Here is a 26,905-nt window from a genome sequence, read left to right as displayed (position 1 = left end):
TTATAGAAGTAGATTATTATATATGAGTCACATTTCATGAGCTAAGACCATGAAAAGCTGAGATTAGCCGGAAAGTTACACTAACCGGTAATAATTCAAGGCACGTACATCGGAGCCGAGTTAACTGGCCACCGCCACGGGAAGGCTGCCAACTCTCATCATATTAAGGCGAGATGATAATGAACTCTGCACTGCTGCCATTTTTCACGGCAACCGCTACTCAGTATTAACTAAGCTCGATGTTACGATATATTAGGAACCATAAACTATTTCTTAGCCAAATGAGTATGCATTGCGTTTTTTTTTAAATATATGTATTAAACAGCTGCTATGAAAAAAAGTAGCTTTGTTATGTCTTAAAGAATAATAATATTCAACAAAGGAAAAAAAAGAACAGGAATTGTTTTAAAAAAAAAATTATAATTGAAAAATATTATATATATTATTATATTAATAGAAATGTTTATTAGTGTTTTTCTATATAATCGCACCATCTTCAAGAAGAGAAGCCATATGGTATTGTTAACGGATTCATCTTTCAAAGCATGATGGGAGTTAGTGGATAGGGGTGATCACATGAGCATTATACCTTGTGGCTACTGCTGCTCCAAATAACTTCGGTAGAGGTATTTAGCAAAGCACTCGGTGTCATGAGTAACTACGGGCTCTTATCTTACTCATCGATTACGACGAAGAATTCGACAAGCGAACTAACCCATAGACACAGCCCACTGAGTTTCTCGCCGGATCTTCTCAGTGGGTTGCGACTCCGATTCGGTGGTAGATTCTGCGAAGCACTGCTCTTGTTAGCCTGAGAGCTCACCTACCCGTCCGGTCGTAGCTATAATAGACTCTTAGACTACCAAGGAAAAAAAAACTTGTATATTTGGCTGTACTTCAGCGATCAGTGCTCGACTAATACGGATTTTATAAAAAAAAGACTTTTAAATCGGTTCAAGTCCATTGCACACTCTACTTTATTTAAGTTCCATTAGAACGTGTAACTGATCGTTCGACTAAGCGGAAAACAATGACTCTCTGTGTCTCTCGAACTCTGCATTTGAAATTAGGTCGATGAATATTCTGACTCTACTTACCATCTGCTCATTTAGACTTGAACCATAAAATGAACAACATATCCTTCTTGTGTGATTTTAAGCGTTTCAAACTTGTTAGTTTCAGCTATTACTTGCGCTCAATACTGATTTTTTTTTGTGAGTAACAATTCGATTCAATATATGAAAAAATAAATAGACAAAAAACGGTAACTTTTGATATGCTTTCAATGATAATTACAATTTTATTTAAAAAAAACTATGTTTCATACAAACATAGTTAATTTCATATTAGCATTAGTGAGAACTTGCAGTAATTTGCACTCTTAACCATAAAAAAACACAACATGGTTTGATTATAATGTGTAAAATCGTAGCCCGAGATCTAAAAGAGAACTTATTAGTATCATTAAATTATATTAATGAAGTATTTTCTTCAGATTTCACGAATCGTAGATATAATTGAAACCTCTTTTAAATATATATACACTTCAAGAATATAAACGTGGCGTCTAGACATAGTTTTTATATAAACAGTATCAAAAGAAATTTTTTGGAATCATTACTCGGTGGAGAATGCGGTCGGTGATATGTTCATATGGTTAAGCTTAGCATAAATCATGTCTGCAATTCTCTCATATAGCTATCAAATAAAAATAAAAACGTTAATCTTCAGTGGTAGTTATTGTATTGAAGTCGTCGTGGCCTAAAGGATAAGACGTCCGGTGCATTCGTGTGTAGCGATGCACCGGTGTTCGAATCCCGCAGGCGGGTACCAATTTTTCTAATGAAATACGTACTCAAAAAATGTTCACGATTGACTTCCACGGTGAAGGAATAACATCGTGTAGTAAAAATCAAACCCGCAAAATTATAATTTGCGTAATCACTGGTGAGTGCGTAATCACACAATACCTCTTGGGAGTCCGCACGGGTAGGTACCACCACCCCGCCTATTTCCGCTGTGAAGCAGTAATGCGTTTCGGTTCGAAGGGTGGGGTAGCCGTTGTAACTATACTGAGACCTAAGAACTTATATCTCATGGTGGGTGGCGTATTTACGTTGTAGATGTCTATGGGCTCCAGTAACCACTTAACACCAGGTGGGCTGTGAGCTCGTCCACCAACCTAAGCAAAAAAAAAAAAAAATTGTAACGTCACCTTATTTTGTTAAGAAAATCTTAGCTTCTATCAAGACTCTTCGGTCGTGTTGTGAAACCGCGCCGTATTGCAAGCTACCGTATCCATTTCTGTCATGAAGCATGAAATGATTGTTTGATAGAGATTGCCGTTATTCCAATGCCACTGAGGCTTCAAACTCATATTTCAAGGGAGGATTGGGAAAGGCATATTAATGCACGCGTGAATGCATTCGGTTTATCGTCAACGCTAAAAATAATCATAAACACACTCAACTTAAACTAAACTAAAACTAACAAGAAATATAATTTAGTTTTTATCTCTTAATGATCGCTTCGCTTTCGCAAAACAGAACGGAAAGTAAGCAGTTATTGAAAATGTTCGATAAACGTTATTATCCACGCAAAGACATTGAGACTAAAGACAATTTCGATATCCCGAAATCCCAGCAAACCCCTGGCTGACTGAACGACTCTCTGAAAGCTGTAAAGCTCGCACTATCGCAACCAACTAAATTGAAAAACGGAATAGACATTACCACTCTGTTCGCAGAATTTTAAAATAGGAATTATGTTACGAAAAACAGTACACAGTTTGTTGTAACTGAAAATTATTAATACTTTGTAAATTTCCAACGAAATAACATGGAATTTAATTTATCTAGAAGACAAATAAATGGACAATTAAAATACAAAATGAAAAGCTTAGCGATGAAACAGCTCGACTTTACGAAAGAACAATCACTACACTAATTTTGAAATCGATCAATATATAATCTAAACATTTACAACTGTTAAAACACAATGTAGTTACTTTTAATTGCTTTCCAAACTGACAAACTTCATTATTAAAAATGTCCCTGGAATCGAACAATTGTCACTGGTTTTAAAAGTTAAATTAGTTGGGTTAGCCGTTTCTCCGACTGCCGTTTGAATAAAACATAAGACTTCTGGTTGCCCTAATGAGTCTGAAGTTCTTTGTGTGTCCTGGTGACTGCATAAGATGTGAATGAAAGTGGGATCAGCGGAGAACGCGGGTGTTGGATCAAATCGCACTTCATTTGTCCACGTCAGGAGACCGCCCCCGAGTGATGGATGGCAGCAGGCTGCCGCGGCCGTTACGCGCTCTTCTTTTAATTGATATCGTCATTTTTGCATTGACCACTTCCTCCCATATAAATGTTACTGATTTTTTGCGTAAGACATTCGGATTTTAGAATAAAAAATTGACATTAAAATAATAAGATATTAATTTCGGATCTCGTATCAAATAGCGAAATTCAAAGATGACAACTACGTCGAGATCTGCTTAATTACGATTGATAAACGTTTCCAGGGAAATTTAGCTGTTGAGGAGTGTAAGAGACATTTGTTGGGATCACGACCCTATCTCGAACCGTGAATTCTCGAGCTCTCATTTGCGTAATGTGATTACAAAAGCACATCTTTCGAGATAAAAGCGTAGGCTTTCTACGTAAGTAATGAATTTCGCAGTCTCATCTGAGAAATCCGAAAGCCTCATAATTGTAAAGGAAACGCACGGCGACCCACGACCATGTAAACGCTTCTGAAAACTTAACATAAACTCTTCAAAGAAAAAAACAAAATACGTTAAACAAAGAACCTTTGGAACAAAACACTAAAAGTAATAACCAAGCGTACACAAAAATAAGGGACGGGATACATATTATTATTATTTACTAAGCATTCATTATCTTTGTGTAGTCGAGCTCCTTATAATATTTGCGTTTGTCGTTATTATTTTCGTTTTATTTAAGATATTTTAGAGTAGAATAATACCAATACTTTCATATCAATATCAACAGTACAGGTCAAAGGTCGGATATACAGTATTTCAATTTATCAAAATGAACATTTTTTTTATTGGTTTTAGCGTATTATATGATTTTTATTATCATAAGATTGTCGAGATTCCGAGTAAAAGACAGAAAATTACAAATAAAATATCCTGAAAGTGATTATGGCAAAGAGGATGACATCCTTACGCTTTTGTGATCGATTTTATTTAATTTTACTCACTTAATTATTGTCAAACGTTTCAATTAACTTTCTGATCAAATATTTCACTGCAAACAAAACAACTGCTTTACTAAATTTAAATTTGAGTACCACCGAGCCGACGGCATCAAGGAAATGTTGAGATAAAATTTCAGGTGTCGAGCTGTAGGTGCGTTGTCTACAAATTTATTCGCACTCCATTAATACACGTCGGCAGACAGCCGGCCGTGATAGATTGGTACACGGTACAGCGATGGATCCCTAAAAAGTAGCTGGATATGGAAATCATAGTTAACGTCTACATTTTTCGTTACTCTTTTTGAAACTAATTCCTTTTGGGATTTGTTTCATTCTAATATTGATCTTTTCGCTTGACTATATTTTAACATTATGGTATCTGAGCAGGGAAATCGCCTGTATTGTGCACACCTTCATCTTTTGTGGCACCATGATCAAGGGTAGACCAAAGCCTGCGGGAAGGATGTTAGGAGCAGACAAATCTGTCTTCCTCGGGTTATTAATAAAGTTAAAATTAAAATAGTAGTAAGACTTCATTAAATAGAATTGTTTTATAGGTTAAATGTATGGTCCATTTGAGGAGTCGATCTCATATCCGAACTATGTATGAAGGTAACCCTGAGGTAATAAATGATTATCGAGCCCCGTAGACGTTGCACAGTGAAAATAGCCCCCCGTTCTGTGGCAGGCAGCGGTTTGTCTTTGTTCCTAGCTTTTCTGATGTCAATGAGCGACAGTAATCCCCCACTATGAGGTGGGCCATGTGCTCATCTGTCTACAGTGACAATAAAAAAAAAAAGACGTGTGGCACTCGGAGACTGTCGCGGTAAAGCTGTTGCATAGCATTTTTTATCAACTTATGCAATTATAAATCGACAATAATAATTTAATATTAAAACAACAATAAAATAAGATCCGGCGAGAAACTCAGTGAGCTAACTTTCAATGAATCTGCTACACTGTGAGTATTCCATTTTGACCGCGCACTCACTAGAGGGCGCTACATGGGATAGAGACACGCCTTTGGATGCTAGTTCTAACTCTCATTCGCCCAGAATCAGCGGTTTAGCTAGTTTATTTTTAATGCCACTCCAATCACTGAATGAGTACTAGGAGTAGTAATAAAATTCTTCGACTAAGCGATGTGATATAATTTTCTATTTTACAATTCCGTTTGTCGCCGATAGATGGCGCTTGACGCAAAAGCTGAATCGCGCTATCGTTGTGTTACCCACGAAATTATATCACATATTTTGATAGTACATAAATCGGTGTTTAGACTTCTTACTTTAAACACTACAAAAGCGCAACGTGTGAATGTGTTGAACGCGAGCTAGATAGTAGGCGTAGTGAGGGGTGGAAGGTTTTTTTCGTTACGGAATTTCATGATTCCGCTCTCAAGGCCCGCGATAAAATCTATGCAATAGCTTAAAAAGCCTGAGACATAAACTCGAAATCTCAAATATACCGTAACAAACTGTCTACCCAGCAGTGCACATCCGATATTTTTATGTATTTGCCGAACTCTTTTTACGTAAAAAAGAATGCCAAAATCAAATATGAAAAACAGCCTTGTCATTCAAACATACTCTCTAATATTTATGTCGACAAAGTCGGATTGCATTTCCTATAAATTTGGGAAGATACGTCCTGTCTTAATGGGGATGATAAAATATTGCAGACAAGTCGATTATTACTATTCGCCATACAAAGGAAATGACAATACAAGTATACTTTAGTAAACTCTAATATCGAAATGAAGATCATGATAGTTAATGCTATGTCTGTCTATATTCATCGCGAAATAGTCATAATTTTCTGTTTAAAAGGTGCAACGGACAACGTTCTACCGTGCAATTGTTACTTCGACCACATATTTCAAAATCGGTGCCATTCGCGTTGTTCTATCATATCTAATAGCCTCTTAATACCAGGTCGACCGTGACAGCATCGATCCAGTATAACCATAAAAAATCGGGTTGAAATGATCAAAATGCCAACGTTGTAGCAATCGGCTAGAACTCGTAAAGTTTGCCAGACTTTTTACACCAACTCCTCTATAAATTGTGAAGAGAAACAGCTGTGAGATGTAAAAAGTTCGCACAATAAAATATATTTCGTGAACCTTTCTGTCTGTGAACAATTAAAACAAACAATGTAACAGGTAATTTAGAATTAAGTGTTTCGAGGAAAGAGTATCAAATTATTTTTCATAATAAAGATAAATATTCAATTAAGCGAGCATAATTTGTTTTATGAGTTAAGGAGAGAAAGTAATGAATTATAGCTAGGGTTATTTTATGTTTTTTTAAACAATTTAAATATTTATTTATATATTATGTTTCTTTGAAAAATTAAATATTCTATTATAATTATAAGTCGCTTTTGCTAATTTTTACATTAAGTTATTCTTCTGCCACCAATGCTGTTTTTTCTAAGTAATAACATGGTTACTCCCCCGGAAGACTGACGGGCTTAAACATTTTCTGCCGGCCGATCTAGCATTCAGTAGCTGCCGAAGTTTATACCACTTTTTTGTTGGTTTCAGGCAGACGAACATACAACCCACCGGATGGTCACCGTCGCTCATACACATTACCAACGTCAGATAGAATCCGTATGTAAGGTAGGTATTGAGTTGTATTAATTGCTGTCAAATCGGAAGGCTTCACGTCTCGCGGGTAATATTCGGCCTTTTTTTATGATTGAAAGAATACTGGTGGCCTGGAGGCCTTTCCAGTTTCACAAGGACAGGTGGCCGAGCAAAGGCTCCGCCAGGAGGGGTGGGATTTGCTAACCGCTGCCCGAGCGCCTCCGAAAGAGACCTAACAGCTCAAGAGCAGCTTATTAGCCCGTATTAGTACGAATACTGTCATTTATACATTACTAATCCCATCAAAAATTAAATAAATGAGAGCAGTTATCAGAAGTAATTTAACAGCAATATTCGGCGCGAGGCCAGACCAGAGCAGTGTTAGGTTATTCCGCTAAACTATTCAGCTCGAGAAAACCACCGTACTTCAGTCGTTTACAGCACCAAGTTTAACTTTCAGACGATAAAATTACTACTAACAACTATACTTATTGTTACTGTTTCCATACGTGTTGATAGGAACGGTGACTTTTATATTTACGTGTCGGTAATTACGGTTTTATTTATTGGTCCAGTGTATTATGAGTGTGCGCCGGTTCGGTTTTTTTTTATTTTTTATTCAAGTTGGAATCGCCCTAGTTCCGTCTAGACTATGGTAGTTTGTCGCTTAACATCCCGTGTCCGAATCTCCGATGAGATAGAACTCAAATTAACCAGACGGGGCAAGGTTTTAGCGCGGATCGATCCTTATTCTCGACCCCACGGTGATGGGACGACGTCCCGATCACTGGAATAGCTATCACCAATCTCTTCATAGATATTACAATACAATTCGTAGAGACCTAGGAAATACCCTTTAACAACCTTGAGTCTGGAGCGCGTTTATTTAGTACTGGAAAAAAATAGTAAATGTAATATTTACACACGTACACATACATACATACATACATATGTACACGTTTTGTCAACGATTTCAAAACAAAACATGAAGTACGAACACATGTACAAGGAACAATTCTTTTATTCTCATGTGAAATAACAAAGTGAAATGTACCTATTCCCTACGAGAATTTGTACACACACGACATATCCCCGTCCACTGCTTTATGACCGACCTTACACGAGACATAATTTATTTTTAATCTTATTACTCACGTTTCAGCTCACGTAAAACTGCCGACATAAAAGTTCACCGCGTCCAAATTGGAAACTGTTCATGTCGGTTTTTCTATAATTCGTTTTCTTAGTTTCTATACTCTGTGCATTTGACCTTTGTACGTTTAGAAATGTCATTACAAATAGCTTCTTTTTTTTTCATTTCGCGTCACGTCACGTCACATTTTTTCCATTTATATTTGTATTCGTATTATTTGTGATTGTGATAGATTGAAGCAAACAATAAAGAAATGAGCAATGGATGCTTGTGATATTTTGAATATTTTGATATGAATTTTGTTTTTTTTTTGTGATTTTTTGATATTGTGTAAACTGGTGATAAATTCCCTAAAATATTGACCGTATGTGATGGCTATACTGTTTTTAAATTAACGGATACGTAACACTTTATCTTAATGTATTCCTAATCTGTTTAAAAAGTTTCTAAACTTTACGTCGAAGACCAATCTCCTAAACCGGCTGACGGTGAGTCCTACAATGGCAAAACTTACGTGACCGAGATTCGATGCAAACGAGCCACTTGGCCTCCTAATAAGAACCGATCAGTCGGTGAAGACCAAAGCATGATACTGAAGGTATTGGGGATGTCGAGCGAAGTGGCTTCCTCAGAGCGAGCTGTAATACTAATTGACATAATTCTGAGTAAAAACATAATAATATCGTATATGTATTAACAAGCGACTTCCACGATAAAGGAACGTCCATCCTAACTTCTACTATGAAGCAGTTGTACTACGTCCTGATTTGCAAGGAAAGACAATCGTTTATACAAGTTTACCATTCAAGTTTCGATCTCATGTCTCAAAGTGATGTGGACTATATCTATTGGCTGTGTTACGTATAATAACACTAGATTCGTGAATCCGTCTACATTATCATTCAGTTGATTGAAATGAAACCTAAATCCTGAATCCTGTACCATCTAACCGATTGTAATGAAACTTGATACAGCTGTCATTGATAATTCAGGGAAGGAGTCTGTCGTCGTACTATAACAACCACGACTTATGGTGTGCAAATGGTTTCAAGAAATCGTTATTTTTCACACAATAAGTGATTGTCACAATGGAGCGTGACAGAATTTCACTAGTTCGAAATAATTAAAAAATATAAAATCATTAACTTATTTACTTTTGTTTGTATTCATTTTTGTTTTTGTTTTGTCTGTTCCATTCCAGGTCGGTAATTAGCTTTCTTTTTTCGAATCTGAATGTTATGTAAATAATTATGTTGTAAAGCTATTAACTTAGTAAAAATAAAGAATAATTCAATTGAAAAATACAGTAGTAATCAAAATAAAAAAAATTATGCCTTTTCTACTACGAGCTGTCATGTGTGCCAAGTTGTAGAGTAAAATTGTGTAAATACAACAGAGACTTCGAAATCAGGTTATGTCCATGAATTTCGGCAACCATTTCAAAATTACCAGTTAGGCCATTTAAACGAACTGCTACAGCCATCGCCTTCTTCCAATCTTGATACATGAAAACAATAATTCGTTTAAAATTATTGTTTTAACCTTAATTTATTGGAAAACGATTTTATTGTTACAAATAAAACTACGCTAAAATTGCACCAACTTTCGTTTCGCATTGTTTTTCACGAATCCTTCTAAAAACGTTTCCGAAACCACGAAAATATTTTAACACAATAAAGTTGTTTTTGTTTATAGGTAACTTTACAAAGCTGAAATGGAGGTTTCGCTGTTTGCCGTGATCAAAGTACTTTTGCCCGACTTGGCTAACTTCGGAAAAGTTGGCATTGAGTTATAGATTCCCAACTGCCTTCCTAATACTTATTTGTTTTGTTCACTGTGACCGTAAACAAAGATATCCTTTTAGCTATGTGCATATTATGTGAAAGATAATAAAGACACTTCATTTGTTTATCTTTTTTCGCGGCAGTCTGTGCGATGTGACTTATGTTTCGACCCACTTTTCCAAAAATATTTCTAATTCTAAAGCTTTCTTTAATTTCGTAATAAAATTAAATAGATTTGTGTAATCTAAATCTCAAAGATATGCTAAACGTTTATACTATCGCTATCAAAGTAACATAAACCATGAAAAATATAATATAAAACCATGTTTAATATAAACTATTTTAGTGGTGGTTGTCTGGTGGGCGTCTTGTGATTCCGCACGGATAGGTACCAAAACCATTCCCATTTCTGCCGTGAATCATTAAAGCGTCTCGATATGATGGGTGGGGGCAGCCGTTGTACTGTAAAACTAAGACTTAGAACTCATTTCTCGAGGTTCGTAGCGCCATTTACGTTATAGATTTCTGTGGATACGGTAGTCACTTAGCACCAGGTGAGCCGTGTGTCATCCACAACTCGTCCACCCATCTAAGAAAAAAATGTGATACGGCTAACTCAAAAGTTCTAGTATTCCAATTCCTCAACAATCCTGAGTTGCTTAGTCGACTTCGTCTTCAAATTTTTAAATACATCCTCAATTTATTGTTTTACGTTCAATGTTACTGGGAATGAGTTGCTCGCTCCGGGCATTTCAATATTGCAATAATTGTTACGTTATAATACTCATTGTAAAAATGTATATTTAAAAAAAATCTAATATTAAAAAAAGAAAGAAATGACCGCTGAGTTTCTTGCCAGTTCTTCTCAAGACGGAGGCTAGTTTTTGTGAATTGGCGGTATTTCTTTTTGACGTTCAACAAGTATGTACTTTCATTTATGTTGAATAATTTTTTTTTTATTTGACTTGATTTTATTTTATTTGACTACTCAATAAATGAAACGCCAAAACTAGTTTTCTACGACATCGCCTCTTGGTAACTAACATATTTAAACAGCACACTTTTCACTTCCAGTTCTTCAGCACTTCAAGTCGATAAACTAGGTCAAGTTGTTATGTTGGAGACCATTCATGCGTGCGTGATCCACTATCTAAGGTCTCGAGTAGATGAGAGGGACAAATTTAATGTTCACGATTGACTTCCACGGTGAAGGAATAACACCGTGCAATAAAAATCAAACCCGCAAAATTATAATTTGCGTAATTACTGGTGGTAGGACCTCTTGTGAGTCCGCACGGGTAGGTACCACCGCCCCGCCTATTTTTCTGCCGTGAAGCAGTAATGCGTTTCGGTTTGAAGGGTGGGGCAGCCGTTGTGACTATACTGAGACCTTAGAACTATATCTCAAGGTGTGTGGCGCATTTACGTTGTAGATGTCTATGGGCTCCAGTAACCACTTAACACCAGGTGGGCTGTGAGCTCGTCCACACATCTAAGCAATAAAAAAAAAAAAAAAAAAAAAAAAAAAAAAATAGCGTCCTATCATAAAAAAACGCTTGGATGTAGGACGCGGGCAAGTCGGCGCCCGAACCAGTTACCTTCCGTCCTAGTTTATAGACGTGTCCCCCAAACCATAATTTATGAGCTCGATGTCTCTGACCTGTCTCTTAAATTAATTGCTATACTGGGTTAAATTTCCCCGTAAACATATTTATAGGTTGAATTCCCAATTGGCTGGTGTGTGGCTACGAAAGAAACAATATGGGATAACGATCTGTTTATGAATTATGGTTAAGTAAGTTATTCCCGGGTTTTTTTTTTTTTTTTAAAAGCCGGTTGCTCTAATTTTGTTTTTAAAGTAGTCATGTCGTTTGATACCGAGGAATATTTTTAATATATACATATTTTGAAATGGCAAAATAAGAATTCAGATGTCGAATAAACGACTTTTTCCTAGTTCTTTTGGATTTGAGGTTTGAAGTGCTGACAGGAAGTGAAATTATACACCGGCCGCTGGCTGTGTTAATTACAAAAACTGTTTAGTAATTACGTCACGTTTACGAAAGTTTAACTAAGGATTTTAAGGTTTCTAAATTAAATGTAACCATCGTATTCACGGTAAGAAGAAAACTTTAATTATGGGTGCGGCTTTCTGCTTGTAGTGGTATTCCTATTCAGTGGGTGAGACAGACTCCATACAATACAAATGCTACTTCGATCCTATAGTTGAATTTCTGTATATAAATGATTTTAAAGTAAAATAACTGGAAAAAAAAAAGCTTTTAGTCGCCATGTTGCCAATATGGCGACGACAGAGATACGGGGGTCAAAGTGGAAATTCGAAAAAATAATACACCAAAAAGTACAATAATTTTCTTGCTTAAAACTCCCGAAAAGCTTTCTAGGTAACCATTTTTTTTTTCAAACAAATCACTACAAATATATTTCAAGATAGGCATCATGTTGTCTATTGCCTACGTCTCACTACTACCAAGGTAACTCTTGTGTAGCAGGGATCCGCAGCAACGTTCACAGGAAAATACTCTAAATGAGCTACAGGCTAATCCATGAAACCCTAATTTATTTTGGATCCCTAAACGAATTTAATCAGAGGACGATATGGGAAGAAGAAATGTATCTATTATTCTATCCCCAAAAGGCGATCTTCGGCTGAACATGTTAATAATTAAAATAAAGAAATGTCCTTTGAAAATAAACAATTTCGTAACTATATAAATCAGCCCGGTACAGTGACTTGTAATAGATATGAAAAATGTTTGAAAGCCCGTCAAAGAATCTCCGGCCTTGGGTAGACGTTTTTTCGTCCAGTGGGACCGATCCTTTTTCCCAAGATAAAAGCACGCGACCAAAAAATACATGCAAATTTTACTGCCCAAGACAGAGAGATGTAATCCTACTTTAAGGCTTGTATTTTCTTTGACAATGGAAAAAATATATACAACATTTATGGATCTTATCATAGAAATTTTAAACAAAAAAAAATTATTGTTGAATGTGTGATTTTGAGAGTAGAACTTGAATATGTTTTAAAAATATGAATGATATGAATGAACAAATAAGTAATTCTTCTTTATTGAGTGGACGTTGTCAAAATACTTTCAAATTAAAGCTTAACAAGCTGTATGTCATAAATAAATGTAGACAATACAGTCAAAATCGGCCGAAAACGGATAACTAATTTTTACACAAAGGATACAAGTGTATTCTTATGCCTTTTTCTTGTTATCTCAATCTTTAAGGAATAATTATTTGCATCAAAAAATGGACAGAATTAATGTTTTTCTTACAGGTCACATATACATCAATAATACAGTAGAAGCTATTCAGTTTTAATGATTAATTTGGATAGTTCAAAAAACGCATTACCGCTTTTTCCTCTAAAGTAAACATTTTACACGAAAAATTCACACTAACTGTTTTGTTAAGTAATTCCAAATATAGCCCACTGAGTTTCTCGCCGGATCTTCTCAGTGGGTCGCGTTTCCGATCCGGTGGTAGATTCTGTGAAACACGGCTCTTGCTAGAGTTCGTGTTAGCAACGTCGTCAGGTTTGAGCCCCGTGAGCTCACCTACTAGTTAAGGTTACGCTGGAATAGCCTCTCAAGGCTACCAGCTTAGGTAGAAAAAAAAATATATATATATTTTCACTAACTTTATTTGACACATAAAATTATTGCAGTGAAATGGGAAATAGCTTAAGTTGTTAAGCCCAAATCATCAGATGTTAGACCATCATTAAGTCTGAGAAGAGAACTTTGCAATTGCGAACAATTTAAGCACCAATTAAATGAGCAATTTAATGTAGATATACCTTGAAACATTTCTGTAAACAAGCTCATTTCTTATTTGACAAAAGGTAATTATTAAAGGACATAAAATATACAAGTATATAATCACTATCCCGCTGAGTTTGTTTCACCGGTTCGTCGCAGGACTGTGGCTCTTTTTGAAACCGACGATAGAGCTTATTTTAATATTGGATAAGTTTATTAATGAAATCAAATTTGAAAGAATTAATTTAAACTTCAAGTCAAACCATATTAGGTTTTTGTCTTCTTAGATGGGTGGACGAGCTCACAGCCCACCTGATGTTAAGTGGTTACTGGAGCCCATAAACATCTACAACGTAAATGCGCCAACCGCCTCGAGATATAAGTTCTAAGGTCTCTGTATAGTTACAACGGCTGCCCCACCCTTCAAACCGAAACGTATTACTGCTTCACGGCAGAAATAGGCAGGGCGGTGGTACCTACCCGTGCGGACTCTCAAGAGATCCTACCACAAGTAATTACGCAAATTATAATTATGCGGGTTTGATTTTTATTACACGATGTTATTCCTTCACCGTGGAAGTCAATCGTGAGTACGTAAGTACGTATTTCATTAGAAAAATCGGTACCCGCCTGCGGGATTCGAACACCGTTGCATCGATACGATGCACCGGTCTTATCCTTTAGGCCACGACGACTTCAGAAGACAACAGTTTAATAAATATTTCTTATATAAACAATACCTACTTAAACATGAGTGGGTTCAAGTAGCTGTTTTCGAATACATACGACAGATCCCTGATAATTGGATTCATTTATACGCTTGTACAGGTGATATAAATGTTGAAATTGAAAAATCTATATATTAATACGTGAAGCAAAAACTTTGTATCCCTTTTTACGAAAATTGCGCGGATGGAGGAGTATGAAATTTTCCACACTTATAGAGAATATAGAGAAGAAGTGCACAATGCCAATATTTTTTTAAAATAATGCATAAAAGATACAGTAAATCAATAAAGAAAACATTACACACACTACATACCATGTATTTGACGCACACACGCATGCATAATATTTATTGTCAAACTTTTGTTCTTGACGTCTGTTGTGAAATTGAGAATAGATTTATATTGTTTGTCTGTGTTAATATTTTTTATAGTGTAGTCTTGGCGAAATTTGTGATTATAGAAGTATAAAATACAATCATAATAGTGTACAAACTTACAATTCCAATTAGTTATAGTCGAATTTCGACTACTGCAGGACCACTAGTATATATAAATATACATATTCAATTCAGTTGTAATGGAACATAATAGCTAAGCAATCATCATTTATTCTGTGCAGGTAGTGACTTACTAATTCCGCATCTCCGGCGAGAGACTTTGAAAGCGCTCCAGGTCAGTTGGCCACGACACCGAGGGAGGCAGCACGTAGCCTATACCAAATTATCTGCCCCGAGAGAAGGCACCTCGGGCGACCCAAGAAAACATAAAACGAAAATAAGTTACGCCTGAGCCGAGTCCTGAAGTTTTACACAGGACAGCTGTAAATAAAACATAATTTTAAACAAATTTATTGTACTTTATATTTGCCTTCTATTGAATTCTCTGTACAAAATGGAATCGTAGTTTGTAAGATTAGCTTGTTTTATAATTTTGTCACTTCAACTTTTGGCTCTAATGGCTTTGAAGTGGATTGCCGTCATAACTCATCGGTTTTTATTAGAATTTCTCGAACACTACGGTCATGCCTACAAAAAAAAAACAAATTCCATGCGTGGGAAAAGAAGCACAAGCCTCATTATAAAATAAATTTTGTTTCCTTAAGGTCCGTCACGTAATCCTTTTCAATAAAGAATGCATATCCTATATGCTTGATTAAATGTAAACTGATTGTATTTTTCATTATTCACGAATAACCTATCCATAACTTCAAACAACTCTTTAAATATCCCACAAATCTTAACGGTTTGCGATGCAATTTCAAAACGGCTACCTAGTGATTATTATCATCTACAATGTGCCCATAAATTACTAGTAACTTTAATATTATACGTTCGTTCAAATATACATACATTGACACTAACAAACAGGAAACACTAATGATTTTATGCTGTTCATTCAGAAATAAATAATAAAGGCTTACTTCCACAAAGGCATTAGCAGTAAAAACATGTGCCCGATATACGTCGGGCAACCGCAAACTGAACGATATTAAAACTATAAAGTGTCGCGAGCGAACGATTTGCCGACCCCTAACGATTCACGAGTGCTTCCGAGCCGAGCACATATTGTTTTTCACTATTTCATTGCAAATAAATAACATTTAAAAAAAAAAAAAAAAATAGATAAAACAATATTAATTTGATGGAAAGAACAAACAAAATATGAACCAATATGAAGGAAAATGTATTCAAATGGAAGATGGAAAAGGTTATGCGTCTTTATGACACTCCTCGGGGACGCACACGTTGAAGTTCACAGAGCAAGTACATTGCGCAAGAACCGGGTGTACATAAAATGACTAAGTTATCGCTCTCAGAAGACGCGTGCTGTCGTAAAATATGAAACGAAAACTCCTCATATGAAAGTAATCAAGTTAAAATCGATGCTCACTGAATTCCCTGAGCCTACACGACAATTCGACATTTACTTTTATTTGCAAAACAAGTACAGAGAAAGTTAGTTTACCTCAATGCCAATAATTATAAACAAGAAGAGTCATTAGAACTTGTTACTAGGGCTATGTTCGAAATGACCACAGAAACATTACTGTTTATTACGTAGTGTTTCACGTGCAATCACATTTGTTACAATTTATTGGCTACACACTTTTACTAAAGGAAGTTTTGTCATCTGTTGTAAGCGTTAAATTATAAAATTGAAATGATTATATTCTTCAATTCATTAAACTCTGCTTCAGTTACCATCGTCTAACTGTTCCATAAGGACACGCCATGTTTATTGACATTTTCATCAATGACCCTGCAATTATACTAATACCATGATTTTAGTATCATTCAGTATGCAATTTAAACTATGACGTGTTTATAAAATCTAATCGGGTTTGAATGTAACTGGATAGAAGAAATCAGATTTCATTATTTTTGGAGTCGTCGTGGCCTAGAGGATTATACTCCTGACCTACCGATATCAAGCGATGCGACCATGACGGTGTTCAAATCTCGTATGCTCGTACCTATTTTTCTAAGAAAATCCATGCTTTCTAACACGTCGACGCACCACAAAATGAATTGAATGAAATGAAAATGAATTTTAGATTATTAAATGAGTTAGATTAAATGAGACATCGATTGTCGATTCAGATAATATTAATTTTAAATGAAGAACCGATTTAAAACCAATAGGACTCGAAGTATTCGTTATTTATACACTAAATCCGTATTGAAGTGTCGTGCTCTCGCACCCGCTCTTTATGTTTCTCTTCGAATGAAATACATTTCGCCTACGAACAGCCATGTTATCGTTCGGCTTCTTTTCATGTCAACTGGCAATGGTGTGGAATTGAATGTCGTTGACCGGCTACACAAACAACGCCAAGCGGTGATACCCCCTACCCCACTGAACGCCCGAACCTCTGTACAGTAACGAAACTAAGTGTAGCAATGTGTATTTTTGTTTAAAAATAAAAACCGATAAATTACATCTAAAATAAAAAATTAATAAAAAAATTAGTTAAAGAATAAAGACTGACATGACTTTTATTTTATGACTAGCGACCCGCCCTCGCTTCGCTTCGGAAACTGTAATTTATTATAGATTTCTCCACTATTTAATGGATGTTATTATACTTTTATAAACCTTCCTCTTCAATCGCTCTATTTATTAAAAAAAAACGCATCAAAATCCGTTGCGTAGTTTTAAAGATTTAAGCATACATAGGGATATAGGGACAGAGAAAGCGACTTTGTTTGATACTATGTAGAGATAAGCTATGTAAGACCTCGCTTCCACCAACGTTCTTTGTCGAAAATTTCCCCTTGTAAACTTGTTGAATTTTTATGTCTCAATCTTAAATATTTCTAGGATAATAACAGCCAAAATAACATACAGAGAAATTGTATACCTAAAATTCTTGACTAAATCGGTCCAACTGTGAAACTTGAAATTGGGACTTCCAGTTCATATCACAAGGAGGATTTTACGTTGAAACTCAAACGTGTTCTTTTCTAACAATTTGATGAAAAATCACTATCGACATGATTAGGAATATGGAAGATCTCCTTGGCCAAGACACTGGCTAACAACGGATATGGAACGCAATACACTTATTTTGGTCAAATATCATATTCCTTCTAATTTTGGAAATTGAATGAAGATACTATTACATTTCTTTTAAAAATGTATTCAAGATTACCAAAAGTAATTTCTGAGTGCAGCTCTGTTCCAATTCAAACTTATTTACTTACAAAGTCTTCGTTCTCCGCCACTACCTGCTCTAGAAAGTTAGCAATATGCCGTGACTTTCGAATGCTACAGTAACAGAACTTCAACCGCTTCACTGAACTTCCATTCAGATAAAAGTTTAACAATCGTCAAATATAATCATCTGAGATCTTGAACATTTTAATATTTTACGTTATATATTATATACTTAGTGCCAGCCATAAGTTCTGTTACAAATGAAAATGTATTTTTTTTAAATGAAGTAATCTTATTAAAATTTATACCTATACATTTATTAAAGTCTCAGCAAAAAAAAAAAAAGATTATATTCGAAATGGCCAACTTTGGCTTTTTATACAGGCCTTTAATCTGTTTGGCTACGAATCTATCTATGAATTTACGCACCGTTTCCAAGAGAACGCCACTGCTTGCTCCAAAGATCTGTTAAGAGACTCAATGTCGCCGTGTCGTGTGTCGTCGAGAGAGAGTCGTCGTGCCCCCTAAAACTGACCATAATTTGAAGTATAAAGGGTTGAGGTCTGGGCCTAAACAGGCGAAATATATGAAACTATGTCCTATATCTTGTAAACTATATTTCTGGCGAATAAAGATTTTCTTTTCTTTTCTTTTCTAGATGAGGAGCAGTCTTCAGCTCTTACAAAGTCCGCAACGTCAGTTTCAAGTCAGGCTTGGGTAGTTTGTGCTTTGTGACCAGGTGTAGAGTTCTAGCGGAAATCTTCATTTCTCACGATAATATTTTTCGCTTCCTAATGGGGTTTCGAAGAATTCTGGCATTAATGGCCTTTGTAGTTCTACCAGCACGCGACTGCCCTGATCTCTTTTGGTCTTCGACAGACGAAGGGTTTTTTTTTTGTATCTGTTCATAGTATGTAGCTTGTAGCGTGATAGTTTATAGCTTTTAAAGTGTCTGAAATATGAACGAAGGCTCCATACCCACTGTGTGCAAGGCGATCACTGCAATCCCATTTTTTTAACATCCCATTCCATATTGTAGTTTGATAATAAACAAAAAAATATGTAAAATGACGCAAAATCGAAAGAAGTGTTTAAAATAATATACATGTTCCAAATTCAAAACAATTAAAAAGTAGAAAAAAAAGAAAAGTTTTTATGTAACAGTATTTATGGCCAGACTAGTTAGGTATATGTGCAGTTTTATGGTCGTATACTTTTTTTAAACATAACGAAACTGAGCTTCAGAATACAAATATGTATTGAATTTTCGGTTGATTTGGTTTTTTAGTTTGGTTAGAGCAAATATTTCAACAACAATATTCGGTCAACAAATATTCGGTCAGAACAAATATTTTAATTTATAAAGTGTCAGTTAAACGGTAAATAGCGAGTTTCATTGCATGGAAACAGCTGATCAACCTGGACGTCATGGATGTTATATTCGACGTAATATAAAAGATGTCTAGTACATATTAAATGGATAAAATGAAGTGAATCAACGCAAACACTCGATTATACTCATGTATATTATCTTGACACGTCTTTCTGATTCTAATCTTTTAACTAAATCTTCATTTAGGTACTTTGCTATAATAAAAACGAATTAGAGGAGAATGAAAGGAATATAACTTATCTAAAATAGATTATGGGATGTATTTAACTGACATGATATGAAAAAAAAAACGAGATCGATGGAATTTTAGTGAACCTTTTTGAAAGAGCCCGGCAAGCTACGACCAAATATTTTGTTTTATTTTCCCACATTTATGCCATTTTCACAGATGCTAAACGGTTAACAATCTGCTAATATTACAGATTTAAAAATGAAAAACATTACATTAACAAATTAAAATATTTCGTATTACTTCTTCGCGCTCCCGCCAAAATCTGATATTGAAATGTCACTATTGTAACGAAATATATTTTTACCTCTCGTTGAAGATTCTTCAGAGACTGATTATTTAGAACTTAACTATAGATCTACGTACTTTGCATTCTGTATTTTTTGCAATCTTAAGCAACATGAGCAAACACGTCAGAGATCGCAATAAAACTGAAATGAGAAATTCATAAGGAGTTCATTTTAGTCTATTCAATAGGAAAAATCATGATTTTTGCTGATTTTCACAAAAAAGTAATTTCAAAGAGCCGTGACCCTATACAATCTTACCTATGTATTATATATAAATAGATAGTATTTATGTTAAATTTGTTAATAGAATTATTTGAGAATTTGACAATTCATATCTTGCAAAGCAAGAAGAGATCGTTTTATCCACAACAATGTAACAAAAGGTCCCGACAGGTAACCAACTAACTAATAATTAAATGAGGCAGGATTGAACGCTTATAAACATCACGTAACCTCCTGAAATCCTTCCATTAGACGTTGTTTACTAAGTCTGCGCGCAAATCTTGAGCGGTAGACTCACGAAAATGCTCCATGAATATGCGATGACACAAACCGTACACAGTTTTTCCATTTAGATACCATAATGAAATCTTACGCACGCTCTTATTTATTTTTCAATCAGACGTAAATTCAAATTTTGAGTAAATAAAGATTCTCGATTTGCCGAAGATACGTGAACTCGAATGAGTTACGCGATCAGGATTTGTAATTTTGCAATACAAATATTAACAGACTCCTTCAAAATTTCCATTACTTGTTTGTTTGTTTGAATTTTTGTAGAGATTGCGATTAATTCTTTATCATAACGCATTTTTTTTTATTACAAGGAGAACCAATAGCCAACTAACATAGTATAACAATATAATAAACAATAGAAACAAAAAGCCAATTAAGTTCCTCACCAATATAAACAAATTAAAACTCTAGAAAACACTAGAGACCTGCTTTGCTTTACACCTTTCGGTTTTTTTAGTTTAGAGCAACTAAAATGAAGATAAATTTCTCATGTGCCTGGTTTTCAACTAAAGTTTTATTAATAAGTAACTAGTCGACAGTAGTTTAAGATAAAATTAAATATTTATTTTTGTAGTCGTTTAAGGAATTCGGCAGAGACCTAAATCGTGCTAACGCTGTCGACAAAATAAGCTTGCACATAAACTAATTCCAAACGACAAGAACAAGAACGAACCGTTAGTCTACCGAGCAATATTAGCTGTCCGATGGAAGATTATTCCGACGCCATTACCCTAAATCTTCATTTGAAAAATCGCATATTTTTATAATTTTTTTCACACATAAAAATATTAGTTTGGTTGGACAATAACTGTAATTGTAAATTGAAGGATGATCACTTTTTTTTACATCAATATATCATTATTAAAAATATTCTAATTTGAAGTATTTAAATTGTAAAGAAAGAACGATATTAAATATGCAGATAGAGTTTGTTTAAATTTTAATTAAAAAAAAAAGAGACGTACTCGTAAATTTAGAATATTAATTCAAAACTAGTTTAACTTATCACGTTTGCTTTTAGCATATTATCGTAAAGATTATTGTCACGGAACTATACGAAAATCCAATCTGCATTGTACATGCAAAACTTTATTCAAAGAAAACGTACTTTGCTGTAAATAAATGATGTCTTTGTGAAGTCAGGCCACAAATAAGATTGTAGAAATCGGCTGAAATGCGCAAAGGCTTTAAAAATTAACGCAGCTTTGAAAAATGTAGACTCACCACTGATTGCATTGCTTAGTGCGTGAAGTAAAAAAGGTTTTCTTGAAATCTGATTAAGGTCAGTTACTCATAAATCATTTTATATTTAAGTATTGTGTTTCAATGTATCAAACATGCACTACTTTCACTTTATAACCGACTGATTTTATAATTGAACAGATAATTCCTACTCTAATCATATTAAAAGGTTAAATATGTCACTAGGATTTCAATGAGGTGTTGAGTAAGTTTTATGCCAACTATCTATGTTTTTCTTTTCACCCTTAAAAAAATTCCATTTGTTAGTATCGGCACAACAGAGTTTGTTTTATTTTAGTTTTACGATAAACGCGAGCAGGATACATTTTATAAAATTTTATAAAAATGATTTTAAGACACTAGATACAAATGTTGATAAAATGTAATAGTAATAACTCAAAGGGACCTCTGTCACATACCATTTGATTAAAACTAAATAAATATCAAGTAAAAACACATGAAAAAGATAAATAAAATGAATTTTACCAAAACACAGTGACTATTGTATTTTTTGTAGTACAGTTTGACATACGGGATGGAGAACAATTGGTCGATAAATCTGTATGTAATACAAATTAAGGCAGTCGATCAAAAGACTAGCGCAAACGATGGCATTTTCCCGGTAGCCAGATGCAAGGCGCCTTTCAACAAGGCAATCAAACCAACAAATACGTTGAGCACCATCTAAGTAAGTTTTCACTTTCATTAATATTTATTAGGCTACATATTATATTGGTAATTAATTACATATAATTTCTTTTATGCCTATATAAATGAAAATCCTTATCACAAATTCAAAACGTGTTTCGCGAAAATTATATTACCGAGACTTTAATACAATTTCTTTGAACGAGCACTGAAGCACCAAAAACTTTTGAGAAACGTTAAATTTTTAAACCTGTCCAATATCAAGAAAAAGTCTCATAAAGTTACCCGAGTTGTCCTTTGACGAGAAGTAAATACTTCTTCCGAAAACAGGGAATTTTTAATACCGACCATTTATAAGTTTTCTACGTGCAGTAAAATATTCCATAGACATTAATAACAGTCATTTTTCCTCGTCCGAAATATCGTTGGGAAACCTTTTAAGGAACATAATCACGTTTCGCTGACTTCTTTTTAGATTTTCTGTTATTTACAAGCGAGAAAAGACAAACTAATGAAGCGGACACTTCATTATTTTTGTTTCAAGAAAATTTTTACTTCATTCGTTTACTTTTATCTGACATATCCTATTTGGATTTGAGCGTGCCAACTTTACTCGAAAAGGCCCGAATAAAAAGCAGGTATTTTAAACCGCCTCGCATCCCATCCACACGAGCCATTGTAGGTGGCTGAATGCCAAATGAGTTTTGTGATGGAGTCCCCTTGTGAAAAGGCAGATAGTGAACCACGTCTCCTAGACTAAACAGCAATGTGTTTTAAGGTTTAGCACCTTGGGCCAATAAATTTTCATGGCATTAACGAAAAATAACTATTTTTTACAACAACTTTCTTGTGAAGTCACTTTTTACAACAACTTTCTTGTGAAGTCACTTTTTACAACAACTTTCTTGTGAAGTCGTCGTGGCCTAAAGGATAAGTAAGACGTCCGGTTTATTCGTGTTGAGCGATGCACCGGTGTTCCAATCCCGCAGGCAGGTACTAATTTTTCTAATGCAGTACGTACTTAACAAATGTCCACGATTGACTTCCGCCGTAAAGGAATAGCATCATGTAATAAAACTCAAACCCGCAAACTTATAATTTGCGTAATTACTGGTGGTAGGACCTCTTGTGAGTCAGCGCGGGTAGGTACCACCATCCTGCCTATTTCTGCCGTGAAGCAGTAATGCGTTTCAGTTTTAAGGGTGGGGCAGCCGTTGTAACTATACTGCAACATCAGAACTAATATCTCAAGGTGGCGCATTTACGTCGTAGACGTCTATGGGTTCCAGTAACCACTTAACACCAGGTGGGCTGTGAGCTCATCCACTCATCTAAGTAATAAAAAAAAATAAAAAAAAAACACAATGTCATGCACAAAAATAAACAGATCATAGATTTTTTTTACGTACTCTGACCAGCTATTAACGATTCTTGTACTGTCTTCTCATATTTTGCCTTAGTAATAGCAGCAGCAATCTTATCATGATTACTTTCTCTGCTCTGGCCTCTGATTCCAATCTGAAGTACTGGTGGTAAGGGGAAACTGTGAGCACGCTCAGATTTGTTATCGTCCTCCCTATTCCTTAAATAATGGAGTAAAATTCAATATTTTTCTTTCTTGTCATACATCTTAATGGGAAATATGAATTGCAAGTTTTATTCATATTTATTTTTGTCACAAGTACAATAATTATCCACTTGGACTGGTACCCACTTGACATCAATGAATATAATCTGAAATTTATTTTGCAATAATTAATTGTACAAGAATGAAAATATGTTTTTAAACAGTGCACTTACTATAAAATTATAGTTTTATTTTTTATATGCTAATCCATTATATTGCTAGCATTTCAATATTACAATATTGCTCTTAGCATTTATCGAATTATATACTTTTACGGTAATAAAATTTGTATCTTACCTTCTAAACCTTTTAAAGCAATAAAACACAGATACACTCACTCAGAAGTTATTATGGCATAGTGAATTTTACTAAACAACAACTCAAACAAGAAAAGATAGTTTTGTATTAAACACTAAATAGTATAAGTTTTTTTTTTTTTTATAGTCTAAACTCAATTACATTGGGATCCAAAGTATTCTGATTAGCCGGCTGCAGTCACGCAAATGTCAAGTTTTTTACCATACGCATTATTACACCGAGCACCCCATTTCTGAAACAATTTAATAATATTGTCATTTAATTAATATTGTCTGTATGGAATATGGAAATATGGAATAAGCGGTACCACGGTATTCCCGAGCGCTATGACATGTCCTTCTTCAAACGAGGCTTGTGGAGAGTATTAAGCAGAAGGCAGCGGCTTGGCTCTGCTCTGGCGTTGCTGAAGTCCATGGGCGACGGTAACCACTCACCATCAGGTGGGCCGTACGCTCGTCTGCCGACAAGGGCAATAAAAAAAAATAGTAATAATTTTTCGAACTTAAACAGCTTAATGCCGAATAAATCATAAAATTCCATTTAAATTGATGGACCTTGAACTATCCTTCCATGTCGGCTAAACTAATGCTTATTGAATTACTAATACACAAAATTAAGTTTCTATAACCTTGGAACCTTAAATAATTGTACATAGTAATTAATGTTTAGAAATATAGATGTGTTAAATCAGCAACGCGCTCAGTTCAGTAATCGAATGCTATCAATGACACATTTCTGAACATAAAAATTAATTTTACGAGGATTTAAAAATAAACGATTTGGATGACACAGTTGCCTAAGTTCAGTGTCATTTAAAATTTATATATTTTATAGATTCAGCCAAATTTAGCGGATATTTTGTGTTAATGTCAATATTACCAAGTCCGCAAAGTATGTAAATTTTGATTTATTTAAAAATATTTTTTCTGACCATCCTAAGTCGCATGCGCGTTGCAAATCATATTATTATGCACCCAAGTCCCTTACAGCCAATCACACATTGTCTTCATCCTGGCATCGCTGTCTTGTTCATTCCATCAGCATATAAAAGTTATGGCGTCAGAGTTAGTAAAAAAGAGGAAAAAAACAGAAAATTTTCAAATTCAAATTCAAATTCAAAATCAGCAATAAGAAGACTAAAGAAAGCGGGTAAGTTTTGGAGTAATGGATTTTTGGAAACAAGGTTATGCTTGGCGTCTGCGAAGTCGTAGTGTTCAAAAGAGCTGGACTACTTTGTTTACGAAAACTAATAAATTGAAAATAATATGTACTAACCGAGGAAATTTAAAAAACAATTCTTTTTTAAGATAATCTTACGTTTGCACAATTTCTGTTTTACTCGTACAAGCAATTTGTATTCAAATCTTGAAATACGAGATGAAATCGTAAAAGCAATTTGTGTTTTGTATGTACGTATATGAAAACTAAAAAATATATATTATACTGTCATTAATCACGAAGAAAAAAATTAAGTTTGAATTTAGAAACGAACTCTTAGTTATCTATTTTTAAAACAGAGGAAGCAAAAAAGGGACATTGTATTCGAAACTTCTTGAAGCACATTACTCGTAACGAATGATCTAGTCCAGGTCTAGTATGATTTAAAATAGAAAGATTTATTAATTTGTATAATTTTAATAGAGTTGCGAAAAAATAACTTAAAACCTATAATTCAACATGAACATGAACATACAAAAACAGAACATTGCCTCGCAGAACATATGACGCTATCAGAGTGGTAACAGAGTTAGTTCTAAGTTATTCTATTACAGAGTAACGAGACAAACTTAATGTACAATAATCTGGCGCGCCAACACAAGCTGTCGGAGTCCACAGCATTTCCATTATTTACCGTGCCGGTTCGCGCTCGCTTCCAGACAAATGAATCGTACAATAAACGGCAACCATCCGTCAACTTTCCTTGTGAAACTTTTTGATGATAAACCCAATAAGAGACCCAGAAAAGGCTTTTTGTTTCTTGTTACTTGTTCTATTGCTTATTTTTTTGAAATAACGAAATTAGGGAGGTACATCCACTCTCCAAACAAATGATTCGTGTGGAATGGCCTAAAGTTTACAGTAGTAAAAAAAAACTTCTTTTTCATAAGAAATTTAGTACAAAGTTCAGAATTTTTCAAGCAGCATTTTGGTGTTAGTTCTGGTAAAGAACCGGGGCGATGATAGAATTTAACCGTCGGCTGAGCCGATTTGGCGTCATCATTGAAATACTTCATTATAATTTTTTTTTATTGCTTGTATGGATGGACGATCTCACAGCTCACCTGGTGTTAAGTGGTTACTGGAGCCCATAGACACGTTACAACGTAAATGCGCCACCCACCTCGAGATATAAGTTCTAAGGTCTCAGTATAGTTACAACGGCTACCCCACCCTTCGAACCGAAACGCATTACTGCTTCACGGCGGAAATAGGCGGGTTGGTGATACCTACCGTGCAGACTCCCAAGAGGTCCTACCGCCAGTGATTACGCAAATTATAATTTTTGCGGGTTTGGTTTTTATTACACGATGTTATTCCTTCATCGTGAAAGTCAATCGTGAACATTTGTTGAGAACGTATTTCATTAGAAAAATTGGTACCCGCCTGCGGGATTCGAACATCGGTACATCGCTACATACGAATGCACCGGACGTCTTATCATTTAGGCCACGACGACTTCAAATTCCCGATTCATTTCATTCA

The 26,905-nt window shown here is 34.9% G+C and overlaps 1 protein-coding gene across 1 annotated transcript in view; it reads right to left on the bottom strand.

Annotated features, from left to right (window-relative positions):
• Positions 1-25,536, bottom strand: part of LOC110385536 (uncharacterized) — a 187,923-nt gene extending 162,387 nt beyond the window's left edge. The window contains exons 1-2 of the mRNA XM_062671953.1: positions 25,478-25,536; positions 24,182-24,434 (exon numbers count right to left, since the gene is read on the bottom strand). The gene's annotated coding sequence lies outside the window, so the exon portion shown is untranslated. The remainder of the gene's footprint in view (positions 1-24,181; positions 24,435-25,477) is intronic.
• Positions 25,537-26,905: the final 1,369 nt, after the last annotated feature.

This window comes from Bombyx mori, chromosome 13 (assembly GCF_030269925.1).
Source record: "Bombyx mori chromosome 13, ASM3026992v2".
In the NCBI taxonomy this organism is placed as follows: domain Eukaryota; kingdom Metazoa; phylum Arthropoda; class Insecta; order Lepidoptera; family Bombycidae; genus Bombyx; species Bombyx mori.
The sequence above is the reverse complement of the archived record's forward strand: the minus strand, read 5'-3'. Positions and strand labels throughout refer to the sequence as shown.